Source organism: Acanthochromis polyacanthus, chromosome 21 (genome assembly GCF_021347895.1).
Source record: "Acanthochromis polyacanthus isolate Apoly-LR-REF ecotype Palm Island chromosome 21, KAUST_Apoly_ChrSc, whole genome shotgun sequence".
Classification (NCBI taxonomy): Eukaryota; Metazoa; Chordata; class Actinopteri; family Pomacentridae; genus Acanthochromis; species Acanthochromis polyacanthus.
This window is the reverse complement of record NC_067133.1, coordinates 32,205,319-32,223,335: the sequence shown is the minus strand read 5'-3', so window position 1 is coordinate 32,223,335 and position 18,017 is coordinate 32,205,319. Positions and strand designations below refer to the sequence as shown.

The 18,017-nt window shown below is 44.0% G+C and overlaps 1 long non-coding RNA gene across 1 annotated transcript; it reads right to left on the bottom strand.

Moving 5' to 3' along the window:
• Nucleotides 1-2,780: 2,780 nt before the first annotated feature.
• Nucleotides 2,781-15,025, bottom strand: LOC127531576 (uncharacterized). The gene is made up of 3 exons (XR_007938701.1): nt 14,921-15,025; nt 10,609-10,723; nt 2,781-2,904 (listed from the first exon to the last, which is right to left on the bottom strand). It is a non-coding gene; the product is annotated as an uncharacterized LOC127531576 (long non-coding RNA).
• Nucleotides 15,026-18,017: the final 2,992 nt, after the last annotated feature.

The window sequence follows — 18,017 nt, the reverse complement described above, 5'->3', positions numbered from 1 at the left end:
AACGTAGTGATTTTTCTTGTCTCCGCAGGAATGTATTTTCTGTCAGGCTGAGATTTACAGTTTTTGATCAGTGAGTCCTCAAAAAAGTGAAAATTTTCAAAATCTGCTCTGTTTAGAGTGCGGCATGTCAGTTGGTAGAGTGGAGGAGAGGTGAAAAATTCGCCTGAAAATTTCACGATCGCATCGCCCTCACGACCAAACTATAAATGTTAGGGGAATGAAATTTGGTCAGATTGTAAACAATTTTCCTGGGATTCAAATGAATCCAAGTTTGAAGACCTAGCTCTTTCTGAAGTGAAATGGCAGGCAGCAGTTTAGACCAAAGTCGCACCGTTCTCTCCATAAGAACCAATGTAAACTGAATCATCTGCCTCATGGAGGGACAGTGTTTTTTAAATCGCTGTAACTCGGTCATTTCTCAGAATATTTGGAAAATAATTACATTTATGGAAAGCCACAGCCTTCCTCTCGCTCACGGTCATTTTAGTTTTCAGCTACCATTAACGGTTAGCCCACAGTTAACGCCAGAACGAGACGTTGCACGCTGCTGCTGAGAAGCACTTTTCTGCTGTCTGTGGCAGGCACCGTTGCTATGGGGCCCATAGCAACCGCCCTTACACACGCGCAGGCATGGTCGCACGCACACACACAGACTCATTGGAATGCCACACCCACCTCCACACCCAATACCTCCACAGGAGCTGCATTTCAGCCTGAAAATCAGTTCAACCTCTCAGCTTCACACAGCCTTGAGAGCAGGGGTGTCAAACTCAGTTCCAACACACCTGATTCAAATGATCAGGCTCGTTATCAGGCTTCTGCTGAGCTTGATGATGAGGTGATCATTTGAATCAGGTGTGTTGGAAAAGGGAAACATCTAGAACATAGAGGATAGTGGACCTCCAGGAACTGAGTTTGACACACCTGCTTTAGAGTAACTCCAATCCAAATGTTGACCAGGTGAGATCGTCCTGTCTTTGCCTTTCAAAATAAAAGCACAGCACAATTTCAAAATAAAAGCCTGCGACGGACTGGAAACGCCAGTTAAACCTCTCAGCTTCACACAGCCTTTAGAGCAGGGGTGTCAAACTCAGTTCCAACACACCTGATTCAAATGATCAGGCTCGTTATCAGGCTTCTGCTGAGCTTAATGATAGCTAATCATTTGAATCAGGTGTGTTGTAAGAAGGAAACATCTGGAACACAGAGGATAGTGGACCTCCAGGAACTGAGTTTCACACCCCTGCTTTACAGTAACTCCAATCCAAGGTCAGATCTTCCGGTCGTTGCCTTTCAAAATAAAAGCACAGCACGATTTCAAAATAAAAGCCTGCGACAGACTGGAAACGCCAGTTAAACCTCTCAGCTTCACACAGCCTTTACAGTAACTCCAATCCAAATTTTGACCAGGTGTGATCTTCCTGTCACTGCCTTTCAAAATAAGAGCACAGCACAATTTCAAAATAAAAGCCTGCGACAGACCGGAAAACGCCAGTTAAACCTCTCAGATTCACACAGCCTTTACTCCAATCTAAATTTTGACCAGGTGAGATCTTCCTGTCTTTGCCTTTCAAAGTAAAAGCACAGCACAATTTCAAAATAAAAGCTTGCGACAGACTGGAAAACGCCAGTTAAACCTCTCAGCTTCACACAGCCTTTAGAATAAATACGCCTTTCCAGACATGCACACATCCCGAGCCCCTCCCACGATTTCCGCGAGCGGGAATTGTCTAGTTAGGGGCTCGGGCTTCGACACGAGCCACTCTCCTCTCCATTGCAAAGCAATGGGAGGAGAGTGGCTCGTGGCGAAGCCACGAGCCACTATTGTTCTCCTGCTGCGTTTATCTTTTATTATTAACGTTTCCGCCGTTTTTCGGTCGCTAACTCGTCCTAGGGCTTTGAGAAAACCAAAACAAATTATATATCAAAACGTGCGGCTTCATCGGGAATCCCGGGCTATGACTTTTCTAAGAAATTCGTCATTTTATCGCAGAATTATTCTCAAAAAACTGCGAAAAAATTCCCATAGAAATGAATGGGGACTGAAAAAAAAATCCACTCTTTTCCAAACGCCACTCCTTCGCCATACGTTCACCTAGAAAAGTCATTTAACCATCAAAATGCAGTGATTTTTCTTGTCTTCGTAGGAATGTATTTTGTGTCAGGCTGAGATTTATAGTTTTTGATCAGTGAGTCCTCAAAAAAGTGAAAATTCTCAAAATCTGCTCTGGCTAGAGTGCGGCATGTCAGTTGGTAGAGTGGAGGAGAGGTGAAAAATCCGCCTGAAAATTTCACGATCGCATCGCCCTCACGACCAAACCATAAGAGTTAGGAAAATGAAATTTGGTCAGATTGTAGACAATTTTCCTGGGATTCAAATGAATCCAAGTTTGAAGATCTAGCTCTTTCTGAAGTGAAATGGCAGGCAGCAGTTTAGACCAAAGTCGCACCGTTCTCTCCATTGGAACCAATGTAAACTGAATCATCTGCCTCATGGAGGGACAGTGTTTTTTAAATCGCTGTAACTCGGTCATTTCTCACAATATTTGGAAAATAATTACATTTATGGAAAGCCACAGCCCTCCTCTCACTCACGGTCATGTCGGTTTTCAGGTAGCGTTCACGGTTAGCCCACAATTAGCGCCAGAACGAGACGTTGCGCGCTGCTGCTGAGAAGCACTTTTCTGCTGTCTGTGGCAGGCACCGTTGCTATGGGGCCCATAGCAACCGCCCTTACACACGCGCAGGCATGCTCCCACGCACACACACAGACTCATTAGTGTGCCACACCCACCTTCACACCCAATACCTCCACAGGAGCTGCATTTCAGCCTGAAAATCAGTTCAAACTCTCAGCTTCACACAGCCTTTACAGCAGGGGTGTCAAACTCAGTTCCAACACACCTGATTCAAATGATCAGGCTCGTTATCAGGCTTCTCCTGAGCTTTATGATGTAAGATGGAAACATCTAGAACAAAGAGGATAGTGGGCCTCCAGGAACTGAGTTTGACACCCCTGCTTTACAGTAACTCCAATCCAAATGTTGACCAGGTGAGATCTTCCTGCCTTTCCCTTTCAAAATAAAAGCACAGCACAATTTCAAAATAAAAGCCTGCGATGGGCCTGAAAACACCAGTTAAACCTCTCAGCTTCACACAGCCTTTAGAGCAGGGGTGTCAAACTCAGTTCCAACACACATGATTCAAATGATCAGGCTCGTTATCAGGCTTCTGCTGAGCTTCATGATAGCTAATCATTTGAATCAGGTGTGTTGTAAGAAGGAAACATCTAGAACACAGAGGATAGTGGTCCTCCGGGAACTGAGTTAGACACCCCTGCTTTACAGTAACTCCAATCCAAATTTTGACCAGGTCAGATCTTCCTGTCTTTGCCTTTCAAAATAAAGGCACAGCACAATTTCAAAATAAAAGCCTGCAACGGACTGGAAACGCCAGTTGAACTTCTCAGCTTCACACAGCCTTTACAGTAACTCCAATCCAAATGTTGACCTGGTGAGATCTTCCTGTCTCTGTCTTTCAAAATAAAAGCACAGCACAATTTGCCAGTTAAACTTCTCAGTTTCACACAGCCTTTACAGTAACTCCAATCCAAATGTTGACCAGGTGAGATCTTCCTGTCTGTGCCTTTCAAAATAAAAGCACAGCACAATTTCAAAATAAAAGCCTGCCACGGACCAGAAGACGCCGAAATACGCCTCTCCCATGCCACTCCGGACATGCACACATCCCGAGCCCCTCCCACGATTTCCGCGTGCGGGAATTGTCTAGTATTTCCATTACTACCCCAATATCATTTTTTCTTCACGTTTCCGCCGATTTTCGGTCGCTAACTCGTCCCAGGGCTTTGAGAAAACCAAAGCAAATTATACATCAAAATGTGCGGCTTCTTCGGGAATAGTGTGCTATGACTTTTCTAAGAAATTCGTCATTTTTTCGCAGAATTATTCGCAAAAAACTACGAAAAAAGTCCCATAGGAAATGAATGGGGAATGAAAAAAATCGGCTTGAAAAATCCACTGTTTTCCAAACGCCACTGCTTCGCCATACATTCACCTAGAAACTTCATTTGACCATCAAAACGCAGTGATTTTTCTTGTCTTCGCAGGAATGTATTTTATGTCAGGCTGAGATTTACAGTTTTTGATCAGTGAGTCCTCAAAAAAGTGAAAATTCTCAAAATCTGCTCTGGTTAGAGTGTGGCATGTCTGTTGGTAGAGTGGAGGAGAGGAGAAAAATCCGCCTGAAAATTTCACGATCGCATCACCCTCACGACCAAACGATAAGAGATAGGAGAATGAAATTTGGTCAGATTGTAAACAATTTTCCTGGGACTCAAATGAATCCAAGTTTGAAGACCAAGCTCTTTCTGAAGTGAAATGGCAGGCAGCAGTTTAGACCAAAGTCGCACCGTTCTCTCCATTAGAACCAATGTAAACTGGATCATCTGCCTCATGGAGGGACAGTGTTTTTTAAATCGCTGTAACTCGGTCATTTCTCACAATATTTGGAAAATAATTACATTTATGGTTTGCCCCAGCCTTCCTCTCGCTCACGGTCATTTTAGTTTTCAGCTAGCATTCACGGTTAGCCCACAATTAGCACCAGAACGAGACGTTGCGCGCGCTGCTGCTGAGAAGCACTTTTCTGCTGTCTGTGGCAGGCACCGTTGCTATGGGGGCCCATAGCAACCGCCCTTACACACGCGCAGGCATGGTCCCACGCACACACACAGCCTCATTGGTGTGCCACACCCACCTTCACACCCAATACCTCCACAGGAGCTGCATGTCAGCCTGAAAATCAGTTCAACCTCTCAGCTTCACACAGCCTTTAGAGCAGGGGTGTCAAACTCAGTTCCAACACACCTGATTCAAATGATCAGGCTTGTTATCAGGCTTCTGCTGAGCTTTATGATGTAAGAAGGAAACATCTAGAACACAGAGGATAGTGGACCTCCAGGAACTGAGTTTGACACCCCTGCTTTAGAGTAACTCAAATCCAAATTTTGACCAGGTGAGATCTTCCTGTCTTTGCCTTTCAAAATAAAAGCACAGCACAATTTCAAAATAAAAGCCTGCAACGGACTGAAAACTCCAGTTAAACCTCTCAGCTTCACACAGCCTTTACTCCAATCCAAATTTTAACCAGGTCTGATCTTCCTGTCTCTGCCTTTCAAAATAAAAGCACAGCACAATTTCAAAATAAAAGCCTGCAACAGACTGGAAATGCCAGTTAATCATCTTAGCTTCACACAGCCTTTTGAGTAACTCCAATCCAAATTTTGACCAGGTGATATCTTCCCGTCTCTGCCTTTCAAAATAAAAGCACAGCACAATTTCTAAATAAAAGCCTGCGATGGGCCTGAAAACACCAGTTAAACCTCTCAGCTTCACACAGCCTTTACTCCAATCCAAAGTTTAACCAGGTCTGATCTTCCTGTCTCTGCCTTTCAAAATAAAAGCACAGCACAATTTCAAAATAAAAGCCTGAAACAGACCAAAAAATGCCAGTTAAACCTCTCAGCTTGACACAGCCTTTAGAGTAACTCCAATCCAAATTTTGACCAGGTGAGATCTTCTTGTCTCTGCCTTTCAAAATAAAAGCACAGCACAATTTCAAAATAAAAGCCTGTGACGGACCAAAAAATAACCCTCTCCTGCCCAGCTCCGGACATGCACCCATCCCGAGCCCCTCCCACGATTTCCGCGAGCGGGAATTGTCTAGTATTTCCATTACTACCCCAATATCATTTTTTCTTCACGTTTCCGCCGATTTTCGGTCGCTAACTCGTCCTAGGGCTTTGAGAAAACCAAAACAAATTATATATCAAAACGTGCGGCTTCATCGGGAATAGTGTGCTATGACTTTTCTAAGAAATTCGTCATTTTTTCGCAGAATTATTCGCAAAAAACTGCGAAAAAAGTCCCATAGGAAATGAATGGGGAGTGAAAAAAATCGGCTCAAAAAATCCACTGTTTTCCAAACGCCACTGCTTCGCCATACGTTCACCTAGAAACTTCATTTAACCATCAAAACGCAGTGATTTTTCTTGTCTTCGCAGGAATGTATTTTATGTCAGGCTGACATTTACAGTTTTTGATCAGTGAGTCCTCAAAAAAGTGAAAATTCTCAAAATCTGCTCTGGTTAGAGTGCGGCATGTCAGTTGGTAGAGTGGAGGAGAGGTGAAAAATCCGCCTGAAAATTTCCCGATCGCATCGCCCTCACGACCAAACCATAAATGGTAGGGGAATGAAATTTGATCAGATTGTAGACAAATTTCCTGGGATTCAAATGAATCCAAGTTTGAAGGCCTAGCTCTTTCTGAAGTGAAATGGCAGGCAGCAGTTTAGACAAAAGTCGCACCCTTCTCTCCATAGGAACCAATGTAAACTGAATCATCTGCCTCATGGAGGGACAGTGTTTTTTAAATCGCTGTAACTCGGTCATTTCTCACAATATTTGGAAAATAATTACATTTATGCAAAGCCACAGCCCTCCTCTCGCTCACGGTCATTTTAGTTTTCAGCTAGCATTCACGGTTAGCCCACAATTAGCGCCAGAACGAGACGTTGCGCGCTGCTGCTGAGAAGCACTTTTTTGCTGTCTGTGGCAGGCACCGTTGCTATGGGGGCCCATAGCAACCGCCCTTACACACGCGCAGGCATGTTCGCACGCACACACACAGACTCATTGGTGTGCCACGCCCACCTTCACACCCAATACCTCCACAGGAGCTGCATTTCAGCCTGAAAATCAGTTCAACCTCTCAGCTTCACACAGCCTTTAGAGCAGGGGTGTCAAACTCAGTTCCAACACACCTGATTCAAATGATCAGTCTCGTTATCAGGCTTCTGCTGAGCTTAATGATAGCTAATCATTTGAATCAGGTGTGTTGGAAGAAGGAAACATGTACAACACAGAGGATAGTGGACCTCCAGGAACTGAATTAGACACCCCTGCTATAGAGTAACTCCAATCCAAATATTGACCAGGTAAGATCTTCCTTTCTCTGTCTTTCAAAATAAAATAACAGCACACTTTGAAAACAAAAGCCTTCCACACACCGGAAAACACCAGTTAAACCCCTCAGCTTCACACAGCCTTTACAGTAACTCCAATCCAAATGTTGACCAGGTGAGATCTTCCTGTCTCTGCCTTTCAAAATACAAGCACAGCACAATTTCTAAATAAAAGCCTGCGACAGACTGGAAATGCCAGTTCAACATCTCAGCTTCACACAGCCTTTAGAACAGGGGTGTCAAACTCAGTTCCAACACACCTGATACAAATGATCAGGCTCGTTATCAGGCTTCTGCTGAGCTTAATGATAGCTAATCATTTGAATCAGGTGTGTTGTAAGAAGGAAACATCTAGAACACAGAGGATAGTGGTCCTCCAGGAACTGAGTTTGACACCCCAGCTTTACAGTAACTCCAATCCAAATTTTGACCAGGTGAGATCTTCATGTCTCTGCCTTTTAAAATAAAAGCACAGCACAATTTTAAAATAAAAGTCTGTGACGGACCGGAAAATGTCACCAAAACCTCTCAGCTTCACACAGCCGTGAGAATAAATACGCCTCTCCGGACATGCACACATCCCGAGCCCCTCCCACGATTTCCGCGAGCGGGAATTGTCTAGTATTTCCATTACTACCCCAATATCATTTTTTCTTCACGTTTCCGCCGATTTTCGGTCGCTAACTCGTCCTAGGGCTTTGAGAAAACCAAAGCAAATTATACATCAAAACGTGCGGCTTCTTCGGGAATAGTGTGCTATGACTTTTCTAAGAAATTCGTCATTTTTTCGCAGAATTATTCGCAAAAAACTACGACGAAAGTCCCATAGGAAATGAATGGGGAATGAAAAAAATCGGCTTGAAAAATCCACTGTTTTCCAAACGCCACTGCTTCGCCATACATTCACCTAGAAACTTCATTTAACCATCAAAACGCAGTGATTTTTCTTGTCTTCGCAGGAATGTATTCTATGTCAGGCTGAGATTTACAGTTTTTGTTCAGTGAGTCCTCAAAAAAGTGAAAATTCTCAAAATCTGCTCTGGTTAGAGTGCGGCATGTCTGTTGGTAGAGTGGAGGAGAGGAGAAAAATCCGCCTTAAAATTTCACGATCGCATCGCCCTCACGACCAAACGATAAGAGATTGGAGAATGAAATTTGGTCAGATTGTAAACAATTTTCCTGGGACTCAAATGAATCCAAGTTTGAAGACCTAGCTCTTTCTGAAGGGAAATGGCAGGCAGCAGTTTAGACCAAAGTCGCACCGTTCTCTCCATTAGAACCAATGTAAACTGGATCATCTGCCTCATGGAGGGACAGTGTTTTTTAAATCGCTGTTACTCGGTCATTTCTCACAATATTTGGAAAATAATCATATATATGGATAGCCACAGCCTTCCTCTCGCTCACGGTCATTTTAGTTTTCAGCTAGCATTAACGGTTAGCCCACAATTAGCGCCAGAACGCGACGTTGCGCGCTGCTGCTGAGAAGCACTTTTCTGCTGTCTGTGGCAGGCACCGTTACTATGGTGGCCCATAGCAACCGCCCTTACACACGCGCAGGCATGTTCACACGCACACACACAGACTCATTGGTGTGCCACACCCACCTTCACACCCAATACCTACACAGGAGCTGCATTTCAGCCTGAAAATCAGTTCAACCTCTCAGCTTCACACAGCCATTGTTGCAGGGGTGTCAAACTCAGTTCCAACACACCTGATTCAAATGATCAGGCTCGTTATCAGGCTTCTGCTGTGCTTGATGATGAGCTGATTATTTGAATCAGGTGTGTTGGAAGAGGGAAACATCTAAAACATAGAGGATAGTGGACCTCCAGGAAAAGAGTTTGCCACCCCTGCTTTAGAATAACTCCAATCCAAATGTTGACCAGGTGAGATCTTCCTGTCTTTCCCTTTCAAAATAAAAGCACAGGACAATTTCAAAATAAAAGCCTTCGATGGGCCTGAAAACACCAGTTAAACCTCTCAGCTTCACACACCCTTTACAATAACTCCAGTCCAAATTTTGACCAGGTGAGATCTTCCTGTCTCTGCCTTTCAAAATAAAAGCACAGCACAATTTCAAAATAAAAGCCTGCGACAGGCTGGAAATGCCAGTTAAAAATCTCAGCTTCACACAGCCTTTACAGTAACTTCAATCCAAATTTTGACCAGGTGAGATCTTCCTGTCTCTGCCTTTCAAAATAAAAGCACAGCACAATTTCAAAATAAAAGCCTGTGATGGGCCTGAAAACACCAGTTTAACCTCTCACCTTCACACAGCCTTTTGAGTAACTCCAATTCAAATTTTGACCTGGTGAGATCCGGACATGCACACATCCCGAGCCCCTCTCACGATTTCCGCGAGCGGGAATTGTCTAGTTAGGGGCTCGGGCTTCGACACGAGCCACTCTCCTCTCCATTGCAAAGCAATGGGAGGAGAGTGGCTCGTGGCGAAGCCACGAGCCACTATTGTTCTCCTGCTGCGTTTATCTTTTCTTTTTCTTCACGTTTCCGCCGTTTTTCGGTCGCTAACTAGTCCTAGGGCTTTGAGAAAACCAAAATAAATTATATATCAAAACGTGCGGCTTCATCGGGAATAGTGTGCTATGACTTTTCTAAGAAGTTCGTCATTTTATCGCAGAATTATTCGCAAAAAACTGCGCAAAAAGTCCCATTGAAAATGAATGGGGAGTGAAAAAAATCGGCTCAAAAAATCCACTTTTTTCCAAACGCCACTGCGTCGCCATACGTTCACCTAGAAACTTCATTTAACCATCAAAACGCAGTGATTTTTCTTGTCTCCGCAGGAATGTAGTTTATGTCAGGCTGAGATTTACAGTTTTTGATCAGTGAGTCCTCAAAAAAGTGAAAATTCTCAAAATTTGCTCTGGTTAGAGTGCGGCATGTCAGTTGGTAGAGTGGAGGAGAGGAGAGAAATCCGCCTGAAAATTTCCCGATCGCATCGCCCTCACGACCAAACCATAAAAGTTAGGGGAATGAAATTTGGTCAGATTGTAGACAATTTTCCTGGGATTCAAATGAATCCAAGTTTGAAGACCTATCTCTTTCTGAAGGGAAATGGCAGGCAGCAGTTTAGACCAAAGTCGCACCGTTCTCCCCATTAGAACCAATGTAAACTGAATCATCTGGCTCATGGAGGAACAGTGTTTTTTAAATCGCTGTAACTCGGTCATTTCTCACAATATTTGGAAAATAATCATATGTATGAATAGCCACAGCCTTCCTCTCGCTCACGGTCATTTTAGTTTTCAGCTAGCATTCACGGTTAGCCCACAATTAGCGCCAGAACGAGACGTTGCACGCTGCTGCTGAGAAGCACTTTTCTGCTGTCTGTGGCAGGCACCGTTGCTATGGGGCCCATAGCAACCGCCCTTACACACGCGCAGGCATGCTCCCACGCACACACACAGACTCATTGGTGTGCCACACCCACCTTCACACCCAATACCTCCACAGGAGCTGCATTTCAGCCTGAAAATCAGTTCAACCTCTCAGCTTCACACAGCCTTTAGAGCAGGGGTGTCAAACTCAGTTCCAACACACCTGATTCAAATGATCAGGCTCGTTATCAGGCTTCTGCTGAGCTTGATGATGAGCTGATTATTTGAAACAGGTGTGTTGGAAGAGGGAAACATCTAAAACATAGAGGATAGTGGACCTCAAGGAACTGAGTTTGACATGACTGCTTTAGCATAACTCCAATCCAAATGTTGACCAGGTGATATCTTCCTGTCTTTGCCTTTCAAAATAAAAGCACAGCACAATTTGCCAGTTAAACCTCTCAGCTTCACACAGCCTTTACAGTAACTCCAATCCAAATTTTGACCAGGTGAGATCTTCCCGTCTTTGCCTTTCAAAATAAAAGCACAGTACAATTTCAAAATAAAAGCCTTCGACGGACTGAAAACGCCAGTTAAACCTCTCAGCTTCACACAGCCTTTACAGTAACTCCAATCCAAATTTTGACCAGGTGAGATCTTCCCGTCTTTGCCTTTCAAAATAAAAGCACAGTACAATTTCAAAATAAAAGCCTTCGACGGACTGAAAACGCCAGTTAAACCTCTCAGCTTCACACAGCCTTTTGAGTAACTCCAATCCAAATTTTGACCAGGTGAGATCTTCCTGTCTCTTCCTTTCAAAATAAAAGCACAGCACAATTTCAAAATAAAAGCCTGTGACGGACCAAAAAACACCCCTCTCCTGCCCAGCTCCGGACATGCACACATCCCGAGCCCCTCCCACGATTTCCGCGAGCGGGAATTGTCTAGTTAGGGGCTCGGGCTTCGACACGAGCCACTCTCCTCTCCATTGCAAAGCAATGGGAGGAGAGTGGCTCGTGGCGAAGCCACGAGCCACTATTGTTCTCCTGCTGCGTTTATCTTTTATTCTTCACGTTTCCGCCGTTTTTCGGTCGCTAACTAGTCCCAGGGCTTTGAGAAAACCAAAACAAATTATATATCAAAACGTGCGGCTTCATTGGGAATAGTGTGCTATGACTTTTCTAAGACATTCGTCATTTTATCGCAGAATTATTCGCAAAAAACTGCGAAAAAAGTCCCATAGGAAATGAATGGGGAGTGAAAAAAATCGGCTCAAAAAATCCACTTTTTTCCAAACGCCACTGCTTCGCCATACGTTCACCTAGAAACTTCATTTAACCATCAAAATGCAGTGATTTTTCTTGTCTCCGCAGGAATGTAGTTTATGTCAGGCTGAGATTTACAGTTTTTGATCAGTGAGTCCTCAAAAAAGTGAAAATTCTCAAAATCTGCTCTGGTTAGAGTGCGGCATGTCAGTTGGTAGAGTGGAGGAGAGGTGAAAAATCCGCCTGAAAATTTCCCGATCGCATCGCCCTCACGACCAAACCATAAATGGTAGGGGAATGAAATTTAGTCAGATTGTAGACAAATTTCCTGGGGTTTAAATGAATCCAAGTTTGATAACCTAGCTCTTTCTGAAGTGAAATGGCAGGCAGCAGTTTAGACCAAAGTCGCACCGTTCTCTCCATAGGAACCAATGTAAACTGAATCATCTGCCTCATGGAGGGACAGTGTTTTTTAAATCGCTGTAACTCGGTCATTTCTCACAATATGTGGAAAATAATTACATTTATGGAAAGCCACAGCCTTCCTCTCGCTCACGGTCATTTTAGTTTTCAGCTACCATTCACGGTTAGCCCACAATTAGCGCCAGAACGAGACATTGCGCGCTGCTCCTGAGAAGCACTTTTTTGCTGTCTGTGGCAGGCACCGTTGCTATGGGGGCCATAGCAACCGCTCTTACACACGCGCAGGCATGGTCCCACGCACACACACAGACTCATTGGAGTGCCACACCCACCTTCACACCCAATACCTACACAGGAGCTGCATTTCAGCCTGAAAATCAGTTCAACCTCTCAGCTTCACACAGCCTTTACAGCAGGGGTGTCAAACTCAGTTCCAACACACCTGATTCAAATCATCAGGCTCGTTATCAGGCTTCTGCTGAGCTTGATGATGAGCTGATCATTTGAATCAGGTGTGTTGGAAGAGGGAAACATCTAAAACATAGAGGATAGTGGACCTCCATGAACTGAGTTTGACACCCCTGCTTTACAGTAACTCCAATCCAAATGTTGACCAGATGAGATCTTCCTGTCTTTCCCTTTCAAAATAAAAGCACAGCACAATTTCAAAATAAAAGTCTTCGATGGGCCTGAAAACACCAGTTCAACCTCTCAGCTTCACACAGCCTTTAGAGCAGGGGTGTCAAACTCAGTTCCAACACACCTGATACAAATGATCAGGCTCGTTATCAGGCTTCTGCTGAGCTTTATGATGTAAGAAGGAAACATCAAGAACACAGAGGATAGTGGACCTCCAGGAACTGAGTTTGACACCCCTGCTTTACAGTAACTCCAATCCAAATTTTGACCAGGTGAGATCTTCCTGTCTCTGCCTTTCAAAATAAAAGCACAGCACAATTTCAAAATAAAAGCCTGTGACGGACCAAAAAATACCCCTCTCCTGCCCAGCTCCGGACATGCACACATCCCGAGCCCCTCCCACGATTTCCGCGAGCGGGAATTGTCTAGTTAGGGGCTCGGGCTTCGACACGAGCCACTCTCCTCTCCATTGCAAAGCAATGGGAGGAGAGTGGCTCGTGGCGAAGCCACGAGCCACTATTGTTCTCCTGCTGCGTTTATCTTTTATTATTATTAACGTTTCCGCCGTTTTTCGGTCGCTAACTCGTCCTAGGGCTTTGAGAAAACCAAAACAAATTATATATCAAAACGTGCGGCTTCATCGGGAATCCCGGGCTATGACTTTTCTAAGACATTCGTCATTTTTTCGCAGAATTATTCGCAAAAAACTGCGAAAAAAGTCCCATAGAAAATGAATGGGGAGTGAAAAAAATCGGCTCAAAAAATCCACTGTTTTCCAAACGCCACTGCTTCGCCATACGTTCACCTAGAAACGTCATTTAACCATCAAAACGCAGTGATTTTTCTTGTCTCCGCAGGAATGTAGTTTGTGTCAGGCTGAGATTTACAGTTTTTGATCAGTGAGTCCTCAAAAAAGTGAAAATTTTCAAAATTTGCTCTGTTTAGAGTGCGGCATGTCAATTAGTAGAGTGGAGGAGAGGAGAAAAATCTACCTGAAAATTTCCCGATCGCATCGCCCTCACGACCAAACTATAAATGTTAGGGGAATCAAATTTGGTCAGATTGTAAACAATTTTCCTGGGATTCAAATGAATCCAAGTTTGAAGACCTAGCTCTTTCTGAAGTGAAATGGCAGGCAGCAGTTTAGACCAAAGTTGCACCGTTCTCTCCATAAGAACCAATGTAAACTGAATCATCTGCCTCATGGAGGGACAGTGTTTTTTAAATCGCTGCAACTCGGTCATTTCTCACAATATTTGAAAAATAATTACATTTATGGAAAGCCACGGCCTTCCTCTCACTCACGGTCATTTTAGTTTTCAGCTAGCATTCACGGTTAGCCCACAATTAGCGCCAGAACGAGACGTTGCGCGCTGCTGCTGAGAAGCACTTTTCTGCTGTCTGTGGCAGGCACCGTTGCTATGGGGCCCATAGCAACCGCCCTTACACACGCGCAGGCATGCTCCCACGCACACACACAGACTCATTGGAGTGCCACACCCACCTTCACACCCAATACCTCCACAGGAGCTGCATTTCAGCCTGAAAATCAGTTCAACCTCTCAGCTTCACACAGCCTTTAGAGCAGGGGTGCCAAACTCAGTTCCAACACACCTGATTCAAATGATCAGGCTCGTTATCAGGCTTCTGCTGAGCTTAATGATGAGCTGATTATTTGAATCAGGTGTGTTGTAAGATTGAAACATCTGGAACATAGAGGATAGTGAACCTCCAGGAACTGAGTTAGACACCCCTGCTATAGAGTAACTCTAATCCAAATTTTGACCAGGTGAGATCTTCCTGTTTCTGCCTTTCAAAATAAAAGCACAGCAAAATTTCAAAATAAAAGTCTGTGACGGACCAGAAAACGCCAGTTTAACCTGTCAACTTCACACAGACTTTACAGTAACTCCAATCCAAATGTTGACCAGGTGAGATCTTCCTGTCTCTGCCTCTCACAATAAAAGCACAGCACAATTTCAAAATAAAATCCTGCAACAGGCTGGAAACGCCAGTTCAACCTCTCTGCTTCACACAGCCTTTTGAGTAACTACAATCCTCTATGTTTTAGATGTTTCCCTCTTCCAAATCACCTGATTCAAATGATCAGGCTCGTTATAATGCTTCTGCTGAGCTTCATGATACGCTGATCATTTGAATCAGGTGTGTTGGAAGAGGTAAACATCTAAAACATAGAGGATAGTGGACCTCCAGGAACAGAGTTTGACACCCCTGCTTTAGAGTAACTCCAATCCAAATGTTGACCAGGTGAGATCTTCCTGTCTTTCCCTTTCAAAATAAAAGCACAGCACAATTTCAAAATAAAAGCCTGCAATGGGCCCGAAAACACCAGTTAAACCTCTCAGCTTCACACAGCCTTTACAATAACTCCAGTCCAAATTTTGACCAGGTGAGATCTTCAAATCTCTGCCTTTCGAAATACAAGCACAGCACAATTTCTAAATAAAAGCCTGCGACAGACTGGAAATGCCAGTTCAACATCTCAGCTTCACACAGCCTTTAGAACAGGGGTGTCAAACTCAGTTCCAACACACCTGATACAAATGATCAGGCTCGTTATCAGGCTTCTGCTGAGCTTAATGATAGCTAATCATTTGAATCAGGTGTGTTGTAAGAAGGAAACATCTAGAACACAGAGGATTGTGGTCCTCCAGGAACTGAGTTTGACACCCCAGCTTTACAGTAACTCCAATCCAAATTTTGACCAGGTGAGATCTTCCTGTCTCTGCCTTTCAAATTAAAAGCACAGCACAATTTGCCAGTTCAACCTCTCAGCTTCACACAGCCTTTAGAGTATCTCCAATCCAAATTTTGACCAGGTGAGATCTTCATGTCTCTGCCTTTGAAAATAAAAGCACAGCACAATTTTAAAATAAAAGTCTGTGACGGACCAGAAAATATCACCAAAACCTCTCAGCTTCACACAGCCGTTAGAATAAATACGCCTCTCCGGACATGCACACATCCCGAGCCCCTCCCACGATTTCCGCGAGCGGGAATTGTCTAGTATTTCCATTACTACCCCAATATCAATTTTTCTTCACATTTTCGGTCGCTAACTAGTCCTAGGGCTTTGAGAAAACCAAAATAAATTATATATCAAAACGTGCGGCTTCATCGGGAATAGTGTGCTATGACTTTTCTAAGAAATTCGTCATTTTTTCGCAGAATTATTCGCAAAAAACAGCGCAAAAAATCCCATAGAAATGAATGGGGACCGAAAAAAAATCGGCTTGAAAAATCCACTGTTTTCCAAACGCCACTGCCTCGCCATACGTTCACCTAGAAACTTCATTTAACCATCAAAACGTAGTGATTTTTCTTGTCTTCGCAGGAATGTATTTTATGTCTGGCTGAGATTTACAGTTTTTGATCAGTGAGTCCTCAAAAAAGTGAAAATTCTCAAAATCTGCTCTGGTTAGAGTGCGGCATGTCAGTTGGTAGAGTGGAGGAGAGGAGAAAAATCCGCCTGAAAATTTCCCGATCGCATCGCCCTCACGACCAAACGATAAGAGTTAGGAAAATGAAATTTGGTCAGATTGTAGACAATTTTCCTGGGATTCAAATGAATCCAAGTTTGAAGATCTACCTCTTTCTGAAGTGAAATGGCAGGCAGCAGTTTAGACCAAAGTTGCACCGTTCTCTCCATAGGAACCAATGTAAACTGAATCATCTGCCTCACGGAGGGACAGTGTTTTTTTAAATCGCTGTAACTCGGTCATTTCTCACAATATTTGGAAAATAATTACATTTATGGTTAGCCACAGCCTTCCTCTCGCTCACGGTCATTTTAGTTTTCAGCTACCGTTAACGGTTCGCCCACAATTAGCGCCAGAACGAGACGTTGCGCGCTGCTGCTGAGAAGCACTTTTCTGCTGTCTGTGGCAGGCACCGTTGCTATGGGGCCCATAGCAACCGCCCTTACACACGCGCAGGCATGCTCCCACGCACACACACAGACTCATTGGAGTGCCACACCCACCTTCACACCCAATACCTCCACAGGAGCTGCATTTCAGCCTGAAAATCAGTTCAACCTCTCAGCTTCACACAGCCTTGAGAGCAGGGGTGTCAAACTCAGTTCCAACACACCTGATTCAAATGATCAGATTCGTTACCAGGCTTCTGCTGAGCTTCATGATAGCTAATCATTTGAATCAGGTGTGTTGTAAGAAGGAAACATCAAGAACATAGAGGATCGTGGTCCTCCAGGAACTGAATTTGACACCTCTGCTTTAGAGTAACTCCAATCCAAATTTTGACCAGGTGAGATCTTCCTTTCTCGGCCTTTCAAAATAAAAGCACAGCACAATTTCAAAATAAAAGCCTGCGACAGACGGAAAACGCCAGTTAAACCTCTCAGCTTCACACAGCCTTTACTCTAATCCAATTTTTGACCAGGTGAGATCTTCCTGTCTCTGCCTTTCAAACGAAAAGCACAGCAAAATTTCCAAATAAAAGCCTATGACAGACTGGAAAGCGCCAGTTAAACCTCTCAGCTTCACACAGCGTTTAGAATAAATACGCCGCTCCGGACATGCACCCATCCCGAGCCCCTCCCACGATTTCCGCACCAGCGGGAATTGTCTAGTTAGGGGCTCGGGCTTCGGCACGAGCCACTCTCCTCTCCATTGCAAAGCAATGGGAGGAGAGTGGCTCGTGGCGAAGCCACGAGCCACTATTGTTCTCCTGCTGCGTTTATTATTATATTTTCTTCACGTTTCCGCCGTTTTTCGGTCGCTAACTCGTCCTAGGGCTTTGAGAAAATCAAAACAAATTATATATCAAAACGTGCGGCTTCATCGGGAATCCCGGGCTATGACTTTTCTAAGACATTCGTCATTTTTTCGCAGAATTATTCGCAAAAAACTGCCAAAAAAGTCCCATAGGAAATGAATGGGGACCGAAAAAAATCGGCTCAAAAAATCCCCTTTTTTCCAAAAGCCACTGCTTCGCCATACGTTCACCTAGAAACTTCATTTAACCATCAAAACGCAGTAATTTTTCTTGTCTCCGCAGGAATGTATTTTCTGTCAGGCTGAGATTTACAGTTTTTGATCAGTGAGTCCTCAAAAAAGTGAAAATTTTCAAAATCTGCTCTGTTTAGAGTGCGGCATGTCAGTTGGTAGAGTGGAGGAGAGGTGAAAAATTCGCCTGAAAATTTCACGATCGCATCGCCCTCACGACCAAACTATAAATGTTAGGGGAATGAAATTTGGTCAGATTGTAAACAATTTTCCTGGGATTCAAATGAATCCAAGTTTGAAGACCTAGCTCTTTCTGA